Source organism: Pseudopipra pipra, chromosome 24 (assembly GCF_036250125.1).
Source record: "Pseudopipra pipra isolate bDixPip1 chromosome 24, bDixPip1.hap1, whole genome shotgun sequence".
NCBI lineage: Eukaryota > Metazoa > Chordata > Aves > Passeriformes > Pipridae > Pseudopipra > Pseudopipra pipra.
The window spans coordinates 5,156,880-5,178,074 of NC_087572.1; the positions used below are offsets into that span (position 1 = coordinate 5,156,880).

General features: G+C 53.0%; 1 long non-coding RNA gene across 1 annotated transcript; it reads left to right on the forward strand.

Annotated features, from left to right (window-relative positions):
* The first annotated feature begins 17,807 nt into the window (after positions 1 to 17,807).
* On the forward strand, positions 17,808 to 18,586 carry LOC135402316 (uncharacterized). The gene is made up of 3 exons (XR_010425083.1): positions 17,808 to 18,203; positions 18,325 to 18,363; positions 18,495 to 18,586. It is a non-coding gene; the product is annotated as an uncharacterized LOC135402316 (long non-coding RNA).
* Positions 18,587 to 21,195: the final 2,609 nt, after the last annotated feature.

Genomic DNA, 21,195 nt, shown 5'->3' on the forward strand with positions numbered 1-21,195 from the left:
TTATGGAAGGGGGGATATGGAAGGGGATTTATGGAAGGGGGGATATGGAAGGGGATTTATGGAAGGGGGGATATGGAAGGTGAGCTGTGCTTTGCCAAAGGTCATCAAGAAAAGAAATACTTTGTAATTCAACAAACAAAAAAGCTGCAACAGCACCAGAGGCTGGAGTGTGGTAGGGGAGTGATTAATGCTGGGAGTCCATCCCTGCTCACCAGGGGCCTAATTAGGCAGCTGAAGGCAGCCTTAATTTCTGGTATTTTCAAACTTTTGCATGTTTGACTGTGCAGTTCTGCTAATGAGCACAAACTAGGGGCTGGGCCTGTGTGCAGTGGCTCCTGCCCCAGCAGCTCTGCAGGGCTCTCTGTGCTGGCCAGAGAGGGAATGAGCTGTGAAACGGGGCTGAAGCTGCTGCCAAAATCCAGAAAACTCCATTTTAATGGCACAAGCAGGGAATCAGAAAGGCTGGGAAAGACCTCCAAGATCATCAAGTTCAATTTTTGACCAAATCACACAATGGTTTGGGTTGGAAGGGACCTTAAAACTCATCTTGTCCCACCCTCTGCTACAGGCAGGGACACCTTCCACCAGCCCAGGCTGCTCAGAGCCACATCCAGCCTGGCCTTGGGCACTTCCAGGGAAAAACACTTCCAGAAAAAATACACTCATTCCCACTAAACTGCATCATGGAATGCCACAGCCACTGGTTTTTTTATCCCTTCCTAGGATGGTGACTCCACCACTGCCCTGGGCAGCCCATTCCAGGGCTTCCCCACCCTTCCATGTGCCCTTTCCCTTTGGGATTTGCTGGGTTTTTCCCGTAGGATTTCTGCTCCCAGTGCTCCCCCTGGAGCTGGGAGCTTTGGGCTTGAAAAATCCACTCTCAAGTGGGTTTAGGTGTTTGTTTAGTTGGGGTTTTTTCAAGCTGTCTCTAAAAACCTGGCTAAAAAAACTTCTGATCTTTCTGATTCCCTTGATGGTGCCAAGAGGGGAAGGAACGAGCTCAGGGCAAAGCAGGGAAGTGGAAGCAGGAAAATGTTGGAGTTCACTGTTGTGCTGGGGGGCTGAGCCATCCTTAAAAAGCTGTTTTCCATCTCCCAGCTCCTCGTGGAGTCGCTTTTGGAGTAAAAGCCAAGGTTGGAGCTGCATCCCAAGGCTGGAACAAAGGGATGCACTGAGCCCCGGGTGGGAATTCTTGTTCCAAAGCCTTCCCTGTCTACTGGGGGTGATAACAGCAAAAACCAGCTGGCAGAGAAACTCCTCCAGCAGAGCCCAGGATAATTCTTGAGGGGGGAAAAAAGAAATCTTGGAAAAAGACTGGGGGTTTTTGAACCAAGAAACTCTCCTGCCTTTTAATCCTTGCGAGCTCCTGAGGCAGGAGGGAGCTGCACGTCCCTCCTCTTAAAAATGTTGCTGCTGTTTTCCATTGATTTCCCTTCCCTCCCATCAGCAGCAAATTCAAGAAAAAATGCCCCAAAGTTTCCCTGAAGTAAACATTGGAATTTAAAAATAAAATCAAATCAGAATTCCCAGCCCAGAGCCCCTAAAATCTCATTAAGAACCGCTGCAAATGTGAAAGAGCACACACCTGCATTTCCCTACAGCAAAATGTCAAATATCAGCCAGGCCACTAATGAATTGGCAAATATAACCCCCTGAACTGCAGCAAAATGTACTAAAGGAGAAGGCAGGAAGATTAAATTGCAATTAAATGCCTTCAGAAGACCCAGCCCCGATGAGAAAATGAAGCTGAGTGTGAAGAGGAAGCAACTTTAACAAAACTGCTGCCTGGATCTTCCCCTTTGAGCGGCTTCAAAGGCTCCTCTCATCTCAGAGCAGCTCCAAAAGAACAGTCAAACCACTGAAACCCATAAAACAGGACAATGTGAGCACCAGTAATTAATGGTGATGGGATTAAGAAGTTGGAGGAGATGGAAAAATCTCACTGAGCAACAATGATTTTATTTATGGGTTTCATAATGAGGTGCCGAGGGGGGAGTTTCTCTGGAGATCCAGCCATGGGTTATTTTTCCAAGCCTCATCCAGGCAGCTCAGCCATCTGCTGTGGGGGGAAATCAGGAGTCTGGAGAGCCTGGCACCTCCTGCCACCTCCTTGTCTCACAGGAAAGTCAGGAATGTGCTGGGATTCAGCCCAGCTGAGATGATTTAGGGGGTGAGACACAAGGCTCGGGGACAGGAGCAGTGTCCTGTGTGCCCAGACATGTCCTTGCACTGAGCAGATTCCCTGTCTGAGGAATTTGGGGTCCACTGGGCTGGCCAAAAAAAAGTTGAGGAGCTTCTCGGGTTTGCACTGAGGGTTTGAGAGGAAACACAACTTTACCAAAAACCCAGAGGAGAAAAAAAAGTGATTTTGAGAAGAGAAGATCAAGGTCACTTTTGAGAATGAGGTGAGATTTGGGTGGGCCATTAATCACTTCATCTGGAGTCTTTAAAATTCCTTTTGTTGTGGACACCTGGGCAGCAGAGGAAGGGGGGGATTCCCCCCCTCTGCCCCCTCAGGTGAGACCCCCCTGCAGAGCTGCCCCAGCCCTGGGAACAACATCCAAGTGACGTGGAGCTGCTGGAGAGAGTCCAGAGGAGGCCCCGGAGATGCTCCAGGGCTGGAGCCCCTCTGCTCTGGAGCCAGGCTGGGAGAGCTGGGGGGGTTCACCTGGAGAAGAGAAGGCTCCAGGGAGAGCTGAGAGCCCCTGGCAGGGCCTAAAGGGGCTCCAGGAGAGCTGGAGAGGGACTGGGGACAAGGGATGGAGGGACAGGACACAGGGAATGGCTTCAAATTGGAAAAGGGGAGATTTGGGGGGGATATTGGGAAGGAATTCTTTCCTGTGACAATGGTGAGGGGCTGGGATGGAATTCCCAGAGAAGCTGTGGCTGCCCCTGGATCCCTGGAAGTGTCCAAGGCCAGGTTGGATGGGGCTTGGAGCAACCTGGGCTGGTGGGAGGTGTCCCTGCCCATGGCAGGGAGTGGGACTGGATGAGCTTTAAGGTTCCTTCCAACCCAAACCACTCCCTTATTCCATGACTCACAGAACTTCCCTGGTGCATCTGATGTGAAGCTTCACCAAATCATTTTGCTGAACCACCAGGAATTATCTACCTATGAAAAGTTCAAAAACCTTGGGTTTTTTCCCCTCCCCAAGAGCTCGATGTCAACAAGCCCAGTGCCCCAGGGGGCAGGAATTCCCCTTTCCCTGTGGGCACAGAGGAGATGCCAGTTGTGCTGTGAGCCCTGGGCACTGGCAGCCATTCCTCTGCTCCTGATCCTGGGGGTCAGAGCCCAAACTGGGAATGCAGAGAGGCTGTGTGGGGGCTGCAGAGGGATGGAGGGAGAGTCATCAAGCTCAGGCTCCTGAACTCCACACCATCATCTCAGGGCCTCGTTCCACGGGCCCCAAACAGCCCGAGGTGCCCCTGGATGTGCTGCTGGGGTGGTGTCTCCTGCAAGCTGGACTGAGGGCCAGCTGTCCCTGAGTCAGCAGTGCCCTGGCAGCCAGGAGGGCCAACCCTGTCCTGGGGCAGCAGGGAGGGGATTGTCCTGCTCTGCTCTGCCCTGGGGCGGCCTCACCTCAACATTGGGGCAGTTTGGGGGGACACAATGGAGGGAAGGGATTGAGCCATTGGGGAGTGTCCAAAGGAGGGCAAAGAGATGGGGAAGGGCCTGGATTTGAAGCTGTGGGAGGACACTGAGGGCACTTGGGGTGTTCAGCTGGAGCAGAGGAGACTGAGGGGAGACCTCAGTGCAGTTCCAATTCCTGGGCAGGGGCAGAGGAGGGGCAGGGACTGAGCTCTGCTCTGGGGGAGCAGGGACAGCACCCAGGGAACGGCTGGAGCTGTGTCAGGGCAGGCTCAGGTTGGATCTCAGGCAAAGGTTCTTCCCCCAGAGGCTGGTTGGGCACTGCCCAGGCTCCCCAGGGCAGTGGGCACAGCCCCAAGGCTGCCAGAGCTGCAGGAGGGTTTGGCTGATCCTCTGGGGCACAGGGGGTGACTCTTGGGGCTGGGCCTGTGCAGGGCTGAGGGTTGGACTGGGTGATCCTTGGGGGTCCCTTCCAGCTCAGCACATCCTGGGATTCTGTGTGACCTCCAATGAGACCCTGAACCAACCCAGTGCTGTATTTATAATTCACTACACAGAAATCCGGACTTTTGTGCTTCACACTCTTTTTTCCTGCTTTATGTGATAGAGATTCCTAATTCCCTGACCCTCCAGGGCCAATCATCCCCCCTGGCCATGGATGCCTGCAATTACCCAGCACATCAGCAGTGTCAGCAAGATCATGTTCTACAGCTCAGGATATGCTGTGATTCCGACAGAGGGACAGGCATGGAAACAACTTTCCTTTGCCTCCACAGCCCCAGTTTGTGCTGGGCCAGAGCACAAATCTCCAGTGGTGTTCTGGAGTCCTGCTCATCCCTGTGCTGAGATGATCCCACGAGCCCTCCAGTTCTCTGCTCACTGGGAACATTTTCTGGCAGCACAAGAGAGACAATTTTTTTTTCCCCAAGTGACTGCTGGGGATCCATTAGAAAAATCCTCTTTAGAAAATTCCTGTTGCCCCAGTGAGCTCCAGAGCCACCACTGATCTGTTTGCTCAAAACCACCAACGCTTAATTAACCCTTTTATGCTGCTGGATGGGGAACTTTGGGATCAAGAGCTTGGCAGATTAATTTCTGAGCTTTGTTAAAGCCTTAATAACCTTTCAGCTGGCTGAATGACCAGCCTGGGGCTCCAGGGGCAGCCTGGCAGCCAAGGATGAGTTTTGCCAGCTGGGCTTGGGCAGCACAACCCAGCACTTGACCTTTTGCTGCTCTTCCAGCCTGTACCTGCTGCTGGGGACACAACTGGCCAGGGATGGAAAAACGGCAGCTGTGGGTGGTTGTGGAAGAGCTGCAGGGCTGTGAGGTTGGAATATCACCTCCTCTCCCCCTTCCTGATCAATAAGTCATTGTCCTGGCTGGGGTTTTGCTCCGAGAAGGGGGATGTTGGCACGTTGGCACAGGAGTTGGTGCCCTCTTTCCTGGCATGGCCATGCAAAGTGTGCATTGAAAAGGAGCTGGGGCAGGGGCAGGGGATGGGGGAAGCTGAACAAGGGGCTGTTGTTCACAATCCCTTCCCAGTACAAGAATTAAGTTCAGACAAACAACAGGAGACTGTTCCTTGTTGGAGAAGTGCTTCTCCTGTGGAACTGCTCCCTGCAGGATGTTCCAGGGGCTGGAAATGTCTTTGAGTTCAAAACCAGTCACAAAAGGTCCTGGGGGAGAAGCCTCAGGGGCTCAAACACAGAGACACCATTTCTGCCTTGGAAAGCCTCTCCCGTGTGCTGGGGGGTGAAATTTGTGGAGTCACAGAATCACAAAGGGGTTGAGTTGGAAGGGACCTTGAAGATCATCCTGTCCCACCCCCAGCCATGGGCAGAGACACCTCCCACCAGCCCAGGTTGCTCCAACCTGGCCTTGGACACTTCCAGGGATCCAGGGGCAGCCACAGCTCCACTGGGCAACCTGTGCCAGGGCCTCCCCACCCTCACAGCCAGGAATTTCTTCCCAATATCCCATCTAACCCAGTTTAACACCACTCCCCCTTGTCCTCCACAGCAGTTATTCTGGAAGAGGAACATCCCTGTTTAAACCCCACTGGGTGACTCTCAGAGCCAGGCTCAGACCAGATGGGTCTGACCAAATGTCCTGGCACTGCCACCCAGCCCCAGCTGGGCTCCTCCCATCTGTCTCTCTCTGCCAGCTGTTTCCAGATGCTGCTTTGAGCCCCTTTCTCCCCTCAGTGATTCCCTCACATCCACTTCCTTGCCTGGATATTTGCATTTTAATAGGTTTGTGTCTCTGGAGTTGCTGGTCTCCGTGATGTACATCTATACAAAGATTCCTGGCTGGTTTTCCTGGGGATAGAGGGAGCTGGGCTGGAATTCCAGGTGTAATCAGAAGGCTGGGGGCTCCTGGATCTCATAAACCTTGGATGGGGTTGGTGGGGGAGAAGATAAAAGGAGATTCTTGTTCCTTAAGCCAGGAGTGTGCAAGTCAAACAAAGACAGAGCCCTGATGTGCCCAAGGGCAGCTTCCTGTGGAATATGGGAGTAGGGACTGAAAACAAAGGGGGTTTTGGCTGCCAGACTGAACAAGGGCAGGTGTTTGAAGAGTTCCTGGATGTCCTGAGGCTGAGAGTTTTTGGGGGAGGAGAGCTTGTGCTGGTGCCTCTTAAAGAGGGGGGAGCAGGGGGTTAATAAACAGGGGCACTGATCATCCCAGGGGTCCTGCTCCGTCATCCCAGTGGATCTTCCCAGACTCCTGATCCATCATCCCAGGGGGTCCTGCTGGGCTCCTGTTCCATTATTCCAGGGGCTCCTGCTTTGGTCCTGTTCCATCATTCCAGGAGTTCACACTCCATCATCCCAAGGGGGTCTTGCTGGGAACCTGCTCCAGCATCTCAGGGCTCCTGGTGGGGTCCTGCTCCATTATCCCAAGAGGTTCCTGCTGGGATTCTGCTCCATCATCCCACGGGGGTCCTGCTGGGGACCTGTTTGATCATCCCAGGGGTCCTGTTGAGGTCCTGCTCCATCATCCCAGTGGGTCCTGCTCCATCATCCCAGTGGGTCCTGTTGAGGTCCTACTCCATCATCCCAGTGGGTCCTGCTCCATCATCCCAGTGGGTCCTGCTCCATCATCCCAGTGGGTCCTGTTGGGGTCCTGCTCCATCATCCCAGTGGGTCCTACTCCATCATCCCAGTGGGTCCTGTTGGGGTCCTGCTCCATCATCCAGGGCTCCACCTCATGCTCTTCCCCTCTCTCTCCCACTTCCCAACCACTCCATCAATCCTTCCCCAATAACCTGCTGGGTTCTTTTCCCTTGCTGAGCTCCCTGGGGGATTCCCTGGTCCCTTGGTGGGATCAGGTTGGGAGCCCGGTCCCAAAGCCCCCAGGAGCACTGGGTTTGGGATGCACCTGCAGAGGTGGATTGGGATATATCCATGATGGAGAGGGAATATTTGAGCTGCTGCAGTGATCTGTCCCGAGGACTGATTGAGTTTCTCGAGGTGGGAGAACCTGTAGGACCAGAGGAACTTGCTGTGGATTAACAACCTGCAGACCCAATAATCCCAATAAATCAATTCATTTTCATTTGGGAGCAAGACAGGGGAAATGAGGGGATTCTCTCCCCTCCCAGGGATGGTCCCAGCAGCACCACGGGCTTGGGTTTGTCGTTAATTTTTACAGCTCTTGTTTTATCATCTGGATTTCAGGGAAACCCCTGGAGGACTCCACTGGCTGCACCTCCCAGGGAAACAATCCAAACAACAGCTCTTTCCAAATACAGGTGGCAAAGGATTGCATGAGGTTGGTTTTTCTCGCCTTGCAAACAAATTACTTGCCAATATTACATCAAATTTGGGGCCTCATCACTCAAACCCACACTGTGCTTTCCCTGTGGATGCTCCTCCCCCTCTGGGATGGATCTGTGGCATCACGAGTCTGTTATTTATCCTTATCAATTCACCCTTATCAATTCAGCCCATCCATTCGTGCAGCATTAACACCATGGGCGGGGGGGGGGGGGATTTACCTCAGTATTTGACCCCCTTTCTGCCTTGGAAATTCAACCAGTGGCTCCAGGGCTTTGTCAGGAATAAACTCAATAAAAGGCTGGTGCTGGTTGGGATTTCCAGCCCCCTGCCTGGGGGTCACTGTGGGTGGTTGAACTGCCCCAGGCCCAGATTCTGATGCTCCTTAACTGTGTTTTGACCCTCTGGATCCTTCCTAAATGTGCTGTTGGAAGTGCACGAGATGTCCCTTTAATAAAGATGAGTGTGGTTCTGCTCAGAGAGGAAGGGAAAGAAACACTGGAGATACATTTAAAGGAATAAATTCAGCTGCTCCAAGTGCTGTCCAGCCCTGGCCATCCAAGGAAATTCAAACAAAGGCTGAGAAACCGTAGAGAGGAGGTGGTGTGATTTTTGGGGATGTCTTGTGCAAAGCCAGGAGTTGGACTCAAAGATCCTTGTGGGTCCCCCCCAACTCAAGATATTCCATAATTCTCTGCTTTAGGGAAACCTCTTCTGTAAGAGATGAAGCAGCTGGGAGAAGAAATGGTAAAAGTGTCCAGAAGAGATGAATTATTCCAGGAAGGGGAGGTTCTGTTTCTCTGATTTTGGCTCTGTGGACGAGCCCCTTTAGCCATGAAGTCACAAAGCAGTAACTGCAGAGCTCCTCCAGGGCAGTGTCTGCCCTGGGACCAGGACTCAGGCCAGGAACTCCCCAGCCCCTGATGTGCCCTGGGCAGAGGGAGTTCAGCTGCAGAAAACTAATTGTGTGGCCCAGGTTCACTCAGGAGCAAACCCAGACTCTCTAAGCAGCAGTTTTGTGCTTTCTAATGAAATCTTTCAGGTCTCTTTGGCTCCTGACAGTCCAGGTGGTCGTGACCTTGTGGGATTTGAAAGGTGTGGGAGATGTGGGCTGGTCACAATTTACTTTGATGCCTCTTTTCCAGCACATTCAGCACAAACCCTTCCAGCTTTTCTCCCTTTTAATCTCCTTCTCCTCTCTCCTTGTCTCAACTTTCCAACCAGAGCCTTCATGTTGATTTTAATAACATGTTCTCTGCTGTTTCACTAATGCAGAAAGGGGGAGCAAAGTGCTTTTATTGATGTTATTTCTTATGATCCTGGGCTGAGATCAAGCTTTGGCTGCAAAACCTGCCCCTTCAGCCTCAATGTGCAGCTCATTCCCTCTCTGGGATTCACATCCCGGCAGCAGGAGGGGGGGAATTGCTCAGGAATCTCCAGGCTGGGCTGAGTTTGATGAACCCTGTGCTGATAAATGGCATTAAACACAGGTAAGATGTGTGAGCTTGGGAGAAATTCAAACACAGAAACCCCAGTTTTTCAATTTCCAAGCCAAACCCTTTTATCTCCTGATGAGCTGAGGGGATGACCCCAAACCACTCCCATTGCTCCCATCAAGGTAAAGCTGCTCCTCTGATGGGGGGATGTCATTTATGACTCAGGAGGGGATTATTTCTGATTTAACATGATTTCAGTGATGATCCAGACCAAGGAACACATCTCTGTGATGGGCCTGTCACAGGGACAACATCCCACAAGGAAAAGCTCAGGAAGGAAAGACAGGGAAACAAAGGCCACGAGCCCTGAGCTTTCTTAACCATCCTCAGCAGGTCCTGCTTTGAGATTTGCCAGGGGATGACTTCCCTGGGGCTCTCCAGCAGGGCTTGGAAGGGAAATTTAGAGACACACAGGGTGTTTTTGGGGTTGGAAGGGAAATTTAGAGACACACAGGGTGTTTTTGGGGTTGGAAGGGAAATTTAGAGACACACAGGGTGTTTTTGGGGTTGGAAGGGAAATTTAGAGACACACAGGGTGTTTTTTCAGGGAGAAGTTCCTCCCTGTGAGGGTGGCAAGGCCCTGGCACAGTTACCAAGAGAAGCTGCCCCAAGGCCGGGTTGGACTTGACACAAGTGGAAGGTGTCCCTGCCCAGGGCAGGGGGTGGGATGAGATGAGCTTTGAGGTCTCTTCAACCCAAACCATTCCACATTTCTATGATTTTTATGATTATTAAACCCTTGGAATGCTGAGACCTGCCTTGTTTCAGGACTGAGGCCTCCCTGCTCTTCTTCTCTGATATTTTGGGTTGTATCTTCTGTCAGAGCAAAGCCACTCTTAAAGCCCAGAGATGCTTCTCTAGGACTCTCCTCCAGGGTTTTGTGAGAGGTTTTCTGTGCAGGTGGAGGGAGCTGTGACCCAGCTGCCACCAGCTTTTTTTTTGGGAGAGTTGTTCCCTGGGGACAGACTGACCCCTTCCAAACGTGCCAGGAGCCTGAGAAAGGGAGGGAGCAACCAGAGCTTGCTGAGATCCCTCTGCAGCATCAGCCAGGAGGGGGACAGGCTTGGGAAAGAGGGAAAGCAGCAGTTTGTTCTGCTGAGGTGCTGCTCTGGTGTCACAGATAAATGGATTGAAATGTCATCAGGCATCCTTTGGGGTCAGGCAGAAGGTTGCAGCTTGGCACCAAAACGTGCTGCTCCTCTGCAGGTTCCTGAATGCTCTGAGGACTGAGGCAGGAGGGTGTTTTGGGGCTGGATTTAGTGGAGCAGATGGCACAGAGAGCCTTCCCTGAAATGGGTGGATGCAGCAGCTTAGTGGGGGGATTAGGGGAGGGTTTCCTTCCCCCCTTCCAAAGCTGTCCCTGTTTCTGCTGCTTTCTGATGGCTTTGGTTTGGGGGGGCAGGGGCCTTGGGGAGGGGGGGCAGGATCCATTAGAGCCCTAAGGCCCAGCTCTGGGGCTCTTCCTGCCCTGCCCCACCTTTAAAAATCTTTGTTCTACTTCTCCAGGGCAGTGGGCACAGCCCTAAACCTGCCAGAGCTCCAGGAGGGTTTGGACAGGGTGGGATTGTTGGGGTGTCTGGGCAGGGCCAGGGGTTGGACTGGATGAGCCTTGGGGGTCCCTTCCACCTCAGGACATTCCATGATTCTGTGATTCACTTACCACTCTCAGTTTTAGAATAACAAAACTGCTCAGAGAATTCTAAACTTCGGGGAAAGTGCTTCTCTCCCAAATTAATTCCTTTGCAGGATTTGTTATTTGAGAGGCAAAGAAAAAATCAGACAACATCACACCAAAAGAAGTTCCCTCATCTTTTCCCTGGTGAGGACCACGTGAAGTCTTTCCAGAGCTGTTCTCCAGGCACTTTTAAAGCTTTATTTCATTTTGTTTTACGAGTTGTTATTTTTGTGCTGCTTATTTTAGTTGCAGTCGCACAAACCTTTGGGATGTAGAAGGTGTGTTGGGTAAATCTCTCTTGCCCTTGGACAGGGGTTGAGAGCCTGTTTTTCAGCCTGAGAGAGCTTCTTTCCCTCCCAGAGAAGCCCCAGTGGTGCCAAGGAATTCCTCCATCAGCCTCATTCATCATCCAGGTGTCCCTGGTCTCCTCAACATTCCCACCTGGATTCTGGGACATCAGGATGGGAACTTTGGGCCTGTTTTGAGGGGCTGCAAGGGGAGTGAAGGTTGGCTTTGCAGTGTGTTGAGGAGTTTTCCCTTCTGTCTCCGTGGGTTATTGCTCTCCCACAGTTTGCTGATCCTAATTCCAGCCTCCATTCCATCAGCCCTGCCAGAGGAATGGGGATATTTGATATAAAATTCCTTTCTCCAAGGTGATGATGCTGCTGGTTTGTGCAGCACAACAGCGCTGAACAAGGAGCCCTGAACCCCAGCACGGGTCCTTGGCCCCCAGTTTAACAGGTTTTCCCCTTCCTGGGGGGTTTTTTTGGGAAGGACCAGCCTGTCTGTCAGCAAAGCCTCTGCCAGATGGGGGATGAGCTGCTGGCACACCTGGAGAAGGTTTGCACAGGAGGCAGAAATGCTTCATTTCAGGGGCTTTCTCCTGCTTCTCAGCCAGCTGAAACACAGCTCGGGCTGTTTTATTGCCATCACCTCCAAGTGGGATCAGAACAGCCAGGAAAACACATCTGCCTGTTGTTCCCTGGGAAAATTACAGCTCCTGGGGGGGAGGCAGCAGCTGGGGCAGAGTCTGGGAGCATAAACCCTTCTTGGAGGTGCTCAGAAGCTCATTCTCTGCCACCTGCTGACCCCAGGGAAGTCCTCTGCCCACTGCCCACCCCTGGGTTGGCACCTGAGGGTGATGGCACAGCTCTGGGCTGGTGGATCAGCTGAACAGCTTGGCCTCCTGCCTCCCTACAGGTGCCAGACACATCATTACAGCCCTAAATTGCAGCTCTAAATTGCTGGAGCACTGCTCTAAATGGGGGATATTTTTGCTGAGTGTACCAAGTGTGTGGCCCCTGTTTGGGCACAGACAGCCTTGGTGGCCAGCTGTGGGTGCAGGGCCCTCTTTCACTGATGCTGGAGAGTTCCTATCCATTAATTCTCTGTTGGATTAAGTCATTTTGAAAAATCTGAAGGGGGAAAAAAAGGGGTTTTGCCACAGAGGAGCTGTTCTGCTGAGCCCAGCCCTGCTCCTCCCCTCTGCAGCACTGCCATCCCTCTGCCCCGGGGCTCTGGGGTGACACAGGAGGGATTTCCAGGATTTCAAGGGATGCTGCTGCTGCTTCATCCCTTCATTTTACCTTTGGCAGGGTTTGAAAGCATGTGGGAAACCCCCCCGAGGCTGCAGTTCCCTTACCTTGGTGTCACTCAGCTGGAAATGCTTTGCAGACAGCTCGGGGGGGGTCACAGGCAGCTCTGCAGAGGTCACAGGCAGCTCTTGAGGGGATCACAGGCAGCCCTGGGGGGTCACAGGCAGCTCTGGAGAGGTCACAGGCAGCTCTGGGGGGGTCACAGGCAGCTCAGGGGAGGCACAGGCAGCTCGACTGGGTCACAGGCAGCTCTGGGGGACTACAGGCAGCTCTTGAGGGGATCACAGGCAGCTCTGGGGGGTCACAGGCAGCTCTTGAGAGGGTCATAGGCAGCCCTGGGGGGGGTCACAGGCAGCTTCGGGGGGTCACAGGCAGCTTGGGGGGGTCACAGGCAGCTCTGCAGAGGTCACAGGCAGCTCTTGAGGGGATCACAGGCAGCTCTGGGGAGGCACAGGCAGCTCTAGGGGGTCACAGGCAGCTCTGGAGAGGTCACAGGCAGCTCTGGGGTGACCACAGGTAGCTCAGGGGGGTCACAGGCAGCTCAGGGGGGTCACAGGCAGCTCGACTGGGTCACAGGCAGCTCTAGGGGGTCACAGGCAGCTCTTGAGGGGGTCACAGGCAGCTCTGGAGAGGTCACAGGCAGCTCTGGAGAGGTCACAGGCGGCTCTAGGGGGTCACAGGCAGCTCGAGGGGGTGGGGGGTTAAAGCCCCTCTTGCTGTTCCAGGGGGGATCTCCCATCCCCTCCAGGCCATTCCACAGCAGCTCCTGTGTGAAGCAGGGAAGGGCAGACCTGGAGTGCCCAGTGTGGCTTTTCTCCAGGACACCCCAGAATCTGAGGTTTCAAGTGAAACACGACCCAGTTTTCCCCAGAATCCCCACAACCAGGGTTTGCCTTTCCTTTTCAAGGCCAGGCAGGACCGTCCCTGCTCGGCCAGGGGACAGGTGCTCATGGATACCATGCCACAGGAAGGGGATGGTGGGGACTGGGTTGTTCCCAGGTTTAAGGAATGCCTCTGGCAGCTGCTCCTGCTGCCAAATCTCTGGATGTCCATAAAGGATCTTGTCCCTCCATGAAGCACAACCCGTGTCTGGAGTGTTCAGAGCTGTGGTTTGAGCTGCAGGATTAATTCACTTCTCCTGGGGGAGGAATTGTTGCCTCTTCCTGATCTTGATCAGGGGTTGTTCTGCTGGAAATACCCCCTGCCCAGAGCTGGGGGGGCCCATTCTCATGGGGGCCTCCCTGGGGCAAACACTTGGACCCAAAGAGAGGATCCCAAATCAGTGGGACTTGCTGGGCTTAACCCAGAACTGCTGCTCAGGCAGAGAGTGAGGAGAAATCTGTTTTCTCACCTCGAATCCTGGACTGAAACCACCCTTTTTCTGGGTATTTTTTTACCAGTGCCAGAGTTCAGGAGCAGGGAGGGGAATCTCTGCTCCTTTCTGCAGGATGGTTCCCAGAAAATATCGTTATGCATTTGTTTATTGAATTAAAACACAATGCAATGCTCTCCTAGGCAATTCCTGCGTGAGGGCAGGCACAAATAATGGGAACCCATCTTGTGCAGTTATTTGTCTGAGGAGAAATGCCTAATGCATTGTGATATCCCACTTGAACTGGAGTCCAGGATCCTGCATGCAGTGCATTAGGCTGGAACTCAATTATCCCAGAAACTGGAGTCCTAATGAAGATCTGGAGCTGCAGGAATCAGTGGGAAAAAATCATCTTTGTTCCCTGAGATCTCAGTCTGAGCAGGGTCTGTCCTGCTTTTGTGGGGGCAGAGAGAAGGAGCTGTTGTGACACACAGAGGGGGTGGTTTTAAACTCCAGGAGGTTGATTTAGGTGATAGAAGGAAGAGATTTTTTACACTGAGGGTGGGGAGGCCCTGGCCCAGGTTGCCCAGAGAAGCTGTGGCTGCCCCTGGATCCCTGGAAGTGTCCAAGGCCAGGTTGGAGCAACCTGGGCTGGTGGGAGGTGTCCCTGCCCATGGCAGGGGGTGGAATGAGGAACTTTAAGGACCCTTCCAACCCATTTTGGGATTCTGTGTAGCAGAAATGGTGTTTTCCTGCCAGGCAATATCCCATAAAATCTAATATTTGATGGGAGGGAAGAGGAAAGGGAAAGCTGCAGCAACACCCTCGTGAGATGGGGCAATGGGGCACCTGAAATGCTTCCCAGCACCCAAATCAGCCTGGGCAGAGGAGCCCAGATCCATCAGGATGACACGGCCAAAACTCGGGGTCACGGAGAAGATCTGCAGGAGGAACTGGGGTCTCAAGAGCTCTCATACAGATCCTCCTCCTCAGCTGAGCTGGGGAGCAATCCCTGGCCCACCTGAAGGGCAAGGACCTGGCTGGTTCCCAGCCCTGAAAAATGTAATGCAAAGGTCAGGAGGAGAGCAGAGATGATCCTGAAAGCTGGAAAAGCTGATCTCTGCTCTGCCTGCACCCCCCAGCCTGTTCCCTCCTCCCTGGAAACTGGGATTTGTGCCTGGAGAGCGTGTGCACATCAGCTGCTCCTGTGGCAGCAGCCCCTTGGCCCCTTTGCCAGAGCTCAGACCCCAGAGCAACAGCAGCAGGACCTTGGTGCCCCTTCCTGGGATATCCACGTGGATCCTCGGGATTCTGCCTGATGGGAGCCCAGGGGGAGCTCTTGGATATGCTGTTGTTGAGCTGCTGTCCCAGGCTGTGAAGGGACCTCTCATCCCACCCCCTGCCATGGGCTGGGACACCTTCCACCAGCCCAGGTTGCTCCAAGCCCCATCCTTGAACACTTCCAGGGAAGTGGGGAAGTTTTCAGACACTGGGACAGCCAGAGCAGGTTCCTGATCACACCCTGAGGCCACTTCCAGCCATTCCTTTCTGTCTCCTCCTCACCTGCCACACCAAAGACCTACAAGAACCCCCCACTCAACACTCTGCCTCCCCTTCCTAAGAGTGTTTAGGCCAGGCTCACACTGCAGGGGGAGCAGGGGGGGTCCTCTTTCAGGCTCCTTCTCTCCTCTGCAGCTCCCCAGGCTTCCCAGGCTCATTGGAACCCAGCTCAGACCTTGGGATCAAACATCCATGTCGGGATCCATCCTGGGCACTGCCACAAGGATGGTGTGGGAAACATTCCCAAGGATGGTGTGGCAAACATTCCCAAGGATGGTGTGGGAAACATTCCCAAGGATGATGTGGGAAACATTTCCAAGGATGGTGGGGGAAACATTCCCAAGGATGGTGGGGGAAACATTCCCAAGGATGGTGTGGGAAACATTCCCAAGGATGGTGTAGGAAACATTCCCAAGGATGATGTGGGAAACATTTCCAAGGATGGTGTAGGAAACATTCCCAAGGATGGTGTGGGAAACATTCCCAAGGATGGTGTAGGAAACATTCCCAAGGATGGTGTGGGAAACATTCCCAAGGATGCCATGGTTTAGAGTGTCATTCTCCAGGCTGGATGCTCTGTATCCCAAAGCCTCAGGGAGGTGCTCTTCCAGTGCCTGCTGTTGCTCCTCGTGTTGCTGCTCCAGCTGGAGAAATGAGATGCTTTATTGATGACTTTTTGTTTCCTGTTGGGGTGGCATAAATATGGATACACTTGTTTATACAAGTGGAAATGGTTGCTAAGCCCCAGCCCGAGGACAGCATTGAAACGAAGCTGGAGTTGATTTTAAATAAAGACCTAGAGGGCTGACATTCAGCTGCTCCAGGATCTGCCTCTATCTGCATTTTTAATCTGTTTCTGAAGTCCAAATTCATCAGCACGAACACAGGGTCCAAATCCAGAGTCTGGAGTGGTGACAGACTGGAAAACTGTCCCTAAACGTGGTGCTCCCCACACTCCTGTTTGGCTGCTGTGGGAGAGGGGGACACGCTGGGCTGGGCTGTCCTTGGAGCAGCTCTTGTCCCTTGTCTTTTTGGCTGTTGAATTCACACCAGTTTTGCTTCTTTCTGGCCGGTGGGGTGGATGTTCCTGGAAAGGGAGCTGTCAGTGGGATTCCCACGGATGGACCCTTCCTGCCTGACCCGCCCCGTGTCCCCTGGGCTGCTTTCTGCTGTCAGCACGGCTTGACTGGCAAAATGACCCCTCTTGTTGTGCAGAGAGGAGGCCACGGTGCCTGGGCCGTGTAATCATGTCAGCCTGGCTCTGACAGCAAAGAGGGCAGCAGGGATCAGCTGGAAAAGCTGCCCGTGGTCCCTGAGCCGGATCCGTCGGCCCCTCGTTCCCACAGGGGCTGCAGAGTGAGCCTGGGGAGCTGCAGAGGAGAGAAGGAGCCTGAAAGAGGACCCCCCCTGCTCCCCCTGCAGTGTGAGCCTGGCCTAAACACTCTTAGGAAGGGGAGGCAGAGTGTTGAGTGGGGGGTTCTTGTAGGTCTTTGGTGTGGCAGGTGAGGAGGAGACAGAAAGGAATGGCTGGAAGTGGCCTCAGGGTGTGATCAGGAACCTGCTCTGGCTGTCCCAGTGTCTGAAAACTTCCCCACTTCCCTGGAAGTGTTCAAGGATGGGGCTTGGAGCAACCTGGGCTAGTGGAAGGTGTCCCTGCCCATGGCAGGGGGTGGCACTGGATGATCTTCAAGGTCCCTTCCACCCCAACCCATTCCATGTCCCTGCCCATCTCTGGCAGCTCCAGCTCTGTCCCACCAGCAGCACGGGGGGGTCTCAGACCCTCAGCAGCTCCAGCCCAGAGGCAGCTGCAAGACTTGGGGTTCAACTGTCAGTTGAATGGATTTAAACTGCCAGGGAGTGGGTTTAGATGGGATATTGGGAAGGGATTCTCCCCTGGGAGGGTGGGGAGGGGCTGGGATGGAATTGCCAGAGAAGCTGTGGCTGCCCCTGGATCCCTGGGAGTGTCCAAGGCCAGGTTGGAGCAACCTGGGCTGGTGGAAGGTGTCCCTGCCCATGGCAGGGGGTGGCACTGGGTGGGCTTTAAGGTCCCTTCCAACCCAAACCAATCTGGATTCTCTGTGGGCACAGTCACAAGGGTCTGCTTGGGTAAAGGGCAGAACAAGGACCCAGGAGAGCCCACCCTGTGCCCAGGGCCAGCCCTGCACAGACTCAGCCCCACAGGCACCAGGAGAGTGAGAGGAAAGCAGAGGAAAGCACAGAGAAAAGCCCCTTTGTGCCAGAGCTCTGGAGGGGAGGCTGGAATGCAGCAGCTCCCTCAAAAGCTCCTTTGAGGCTCCGTCTGGCTCAGCTGCCAGTTGGTTTTGAGGCCATTCACATCCCTCTCCTCCAAGTGTCTCCCAGATATCCCCGAGCAGGACAAAGCTGGGCACCTTCCTTGCCAGGGGCCATTGCTGGCACTGGAGCCAGAGCAGTGCCACACACACACAGCTTCCCTCAGTGTGCACAGCCAGAGCCCGGGGAGATGGGAGGCCAGGGAAGGGCAGCAGCCAGGATTTGCCCCCTGGAACCTGTTCCAGTTCAGACAGACAGACAGACAGACATAAGCAAACCCCTGGCATCCTTCAGCCACTTCCTTTAATCTGTTATATCATTTATTATCTGTCATTTCTCCCTTCTCCTGCCCAGGATTTGCAGGATTTGCCTGCCACCATCCCAGCAGCCTGAAAGGGCCCAGGAAAGTTGGGATTTTCCCTGAGCAGCTCCCAGGGAGGTGGGTTAGAGCTGGGCTTGGCACTGCTGGGGCAGCAGTTGGACTCTGTGAGCTCACAGGGCTTTGCCAACCTTAATTCTTCCAGGATTCCATGATTCTGTGACTCCAGAATCTCTGCCCTCCAGCCCAAACCACCCCAGGAGAGGCACCCTCTGCTCCCAGGTTTATCCTCCCCAGGGCCCCCCAGGATTCACTTCCAGGCAGGAGCTTCATTCCTGGTGTTCCCACCAGGAGAAGGCAGGGAAGGTTGTGGGGAAACCCTTCCCACGTCCTCCAAGGTCTTCTTGTCCGTGTTTTAGGTCTGTGCAAGGGGTGGAGAAGCATCTCCTCTGCTTTTCCCTCCTCTCCATGGCTTCAGAGGTGCTCCCTGAGCCTGCAAATATTTGGAATTTCAAGACTCTTCCTGCTGGAGGCACATCTGGCCCTCAAATGTGGATCCCCACCTTTCTCTCTGCCTGTTTTATTCGTGGTAATTCAATGCCAGCAACAAAACACTCCCATTTTACCTTAAATCTCCCATTCCCACCTGAGAGTCTGCAGGGGAAACACACCTTGCCATGCTCTAAGCAAACAATATTCACATTTTACAGTTCCCAACCCGGCAGAATGTGATCTCCTGGAGTCCCCTGGTGAGATAAAGTAACCATTTGCTGTTCACTCCTGACCTGGAGTCCCATTTATTCCACTGAAATGTGGTTATCAAGCTCTACAGAGCAACTTTCATGCTAAAAATAATCACAGTTTTCCAAATGTATTACAGAATTTCTTAGAAGACAGAAGCCCAGGGAGGATTCCCCAAAGCAGAATGCAAGGCTGAAGAAATGAAAGAATAATTTAGAGCCTTAGAAAGTGGATCATTTATAATTTTTTTTCCCCCCTTAATATTGCAAAATTCATAAAATCAATGATTCATGGGAATATTTGCCTGGCCATCGAGGCAGCTTTGTAACAGGGTAAATAATTGAGATGCCTTTATTACATTATTTATTGGAAAATTCACAGCATAAATAATTCAAAATCAGCTAATTATGTGGAAACTGAGGGCTAAAGGGGGGCAACACAGTCCATTAGTTATGACCACACAGTGGAATTTAATTCCCTTTTTCCAGGAGCAGGGAAGAGCAGGGACAGTGGGGAGGCAGCTCCTGAGGGCAGGGGGTGATGGGAGTCCTGCTGGTGCTGCTTCCAAACTGAGTCCAGAGGGTGTAGGATCCCATCCCCATCCCTGGGATCTCTGGGAATCAGATCCTGACCTGGTTGCAGGTCGAGCTCTGCTGCCTGGGCTGGGTGATTTCACACCTGCATGGAATCATGGAATGGGTTGGCTTGGAAGGGACCTTGAAGAGCTTCTCAATCCACCCCCTGCCACGGGCAGGGACACCTTCCACCAGCCCAGGTTGCTCCAGCCTGGCCTTGGACACTTCCAGGGATCCAGGGGCAGCCACAGCTTCTCTGGGCAACCTGGGCCAGGGCCTCCCCACCCTCCCAGGGAAGGATTTTCTCAGAATGTCCCATCGAAACCTTTTCTCTTTAGTTTAATCCCACCCCCCCTGTCCTGTCACTCTGCCCTTGTCCAAAGTCCCTCTCCAGCAGGAGGAGAGTCCACCTTACAGGCAGCTCTGATTTCCCTCTGGAATCCAGGTCTCCCTTCCTGGTTTTGCTCATGGTCTGCCCAGCAGCCAGTTGTCCCAGAGATGGGCAAACTTTGGAATAATGAGTGGAAAGCAGGAGCCAGCACCTTGCTGGGCCCTGGAGATTGGATGTTCCTGTTTTCATTGTCACCTTTGGCTTTTTTGGGGGTCTCAGCCCGTTTCCCAAGAGGATTTGCATCCATCAGCTCAATTTATAGGGTGAAACCACCTTTCCATGACCTGCAGGACAGGCTCTGCTGCCTGGGCTGGGGGATTTAATGCCTTCATGGACCATGGAGTGGTTTGGGTTGGAGGGACCTTAAAGCCCATCCAGTGCCACCCCCTGCCATGGGCAGGGACACCTTCCACCAGCCCAGATTGCTCCAAAACCCATCCAACCTGGCCTTGGACACTTCCAGGGACAGGGCAGGAACTTGTTCCAGTGTTCCAACCCCCCCTTTCTTTATGTGATTTAAATCTCTCCTCTTTGGTTCAAAATCATTCCCTCTTGTCCTGTCACAGCAGCCTCGGGTTTTCTGAGTCTTCCTGGAGCATCTTTGGGTCATGGAATGCCTGGAGGCACTTTTGCCTTTGGTCTGAGAGCTCCAAAAAAAGAAAGAAAGGAAGAAAAGAAAGGAAAGGAAAGAAAGGAAAGAGAAAAAGAGAGGAAGAGGAAGGAAGGAAGGAAGGAAGGAAGGAAGGAAGGAAGGAAGGAAGGAAGGAAAGGGGAAAAAGCAAAAGGGAAGGCAAGGGAAAGGTTTGGGAAGGGAAGGTTTTGGGAAGGTTTGGGAAGGGAAAGGAAAAGGAAAAGAGAAAGGGAAGGTTTGGGAGGGGAAGGTTTGGGAAGGTTTGGGAAGGGAAGGTTTGGGAAGGGAAGGTTTGGAAGGTTTGGGCAGGTTTGGGAAGGTTTGGGCAGGTTTGGGAAGGGAAGGCACTGGGCCTTCTGGGAGCTCACACCCCCTTGCAGTTTGATCAAAACAGAACACCCCAAACACACATATTTTTCTTTATCAGAAAAAAAACCCAAGAATTTTAAAAAAGGGGTGAAATCTGGGTATTTTCCACTCCCTTCCTGCCAGAGTTTTGCCATCAGTAGCTGAACACACCTTGCAAAGTGCATTTACCACTGTGTGAAATGTTGACTATGTAAGAATAGGTTATAAACACAAATTAGTTTTTCTCTGCCTCTTCTGATGCTGATTTTTGACTCACACAAGCTTCATTATTAAAAGCACAACCTCTTCCCTCCCTCCCTCCCACCTCCCCCCTTTTCCAACCTATAAAAGCATCAGCAGCCTGACAGCTGCTTTCAAAGCCTGGACTTCTTCAGGAATTTGGGAATAAGCAGCTTCCTCCTCTCAGCTCTGCCTGGCAGCTCAGGGAGAGGGGAGTGTCTGGGGTGCAGATACAAACAGGAATTATAATACAGGATTATGGCTCTGCTTTGGAAAAATGCCACCCAAGCAAATGAAGAGTTATGCACCTCCTATGTATAAAACATTAATTTTTTGCCACGTTGTTGTAATTGGAACAGCACAGCAATTATTCTTAATTCTTCCCTGGGAGGGTGGGGAGGCCCTGGAATGGATTTCCCAGAGAAGCTGTGGCTGCCCCAGCCCTGGAAGTGCCCAAGGCCAGGTTGGATGTGGCTCTGAGCAGCCTGGGCTCTGGAAGGTGTCCCTGCCCATGGAGGGGGTGGAATGAGGTGATTTTTAAGGTCCCTTCCCACCCAAACCATTCCAGGATTCCATGATCTGGAATAAAGTCGTTGTGTGCACACAGAACCCCTGGGGGGGCACACAGCTCAAACAGAGGGAAATTTGGGACCCC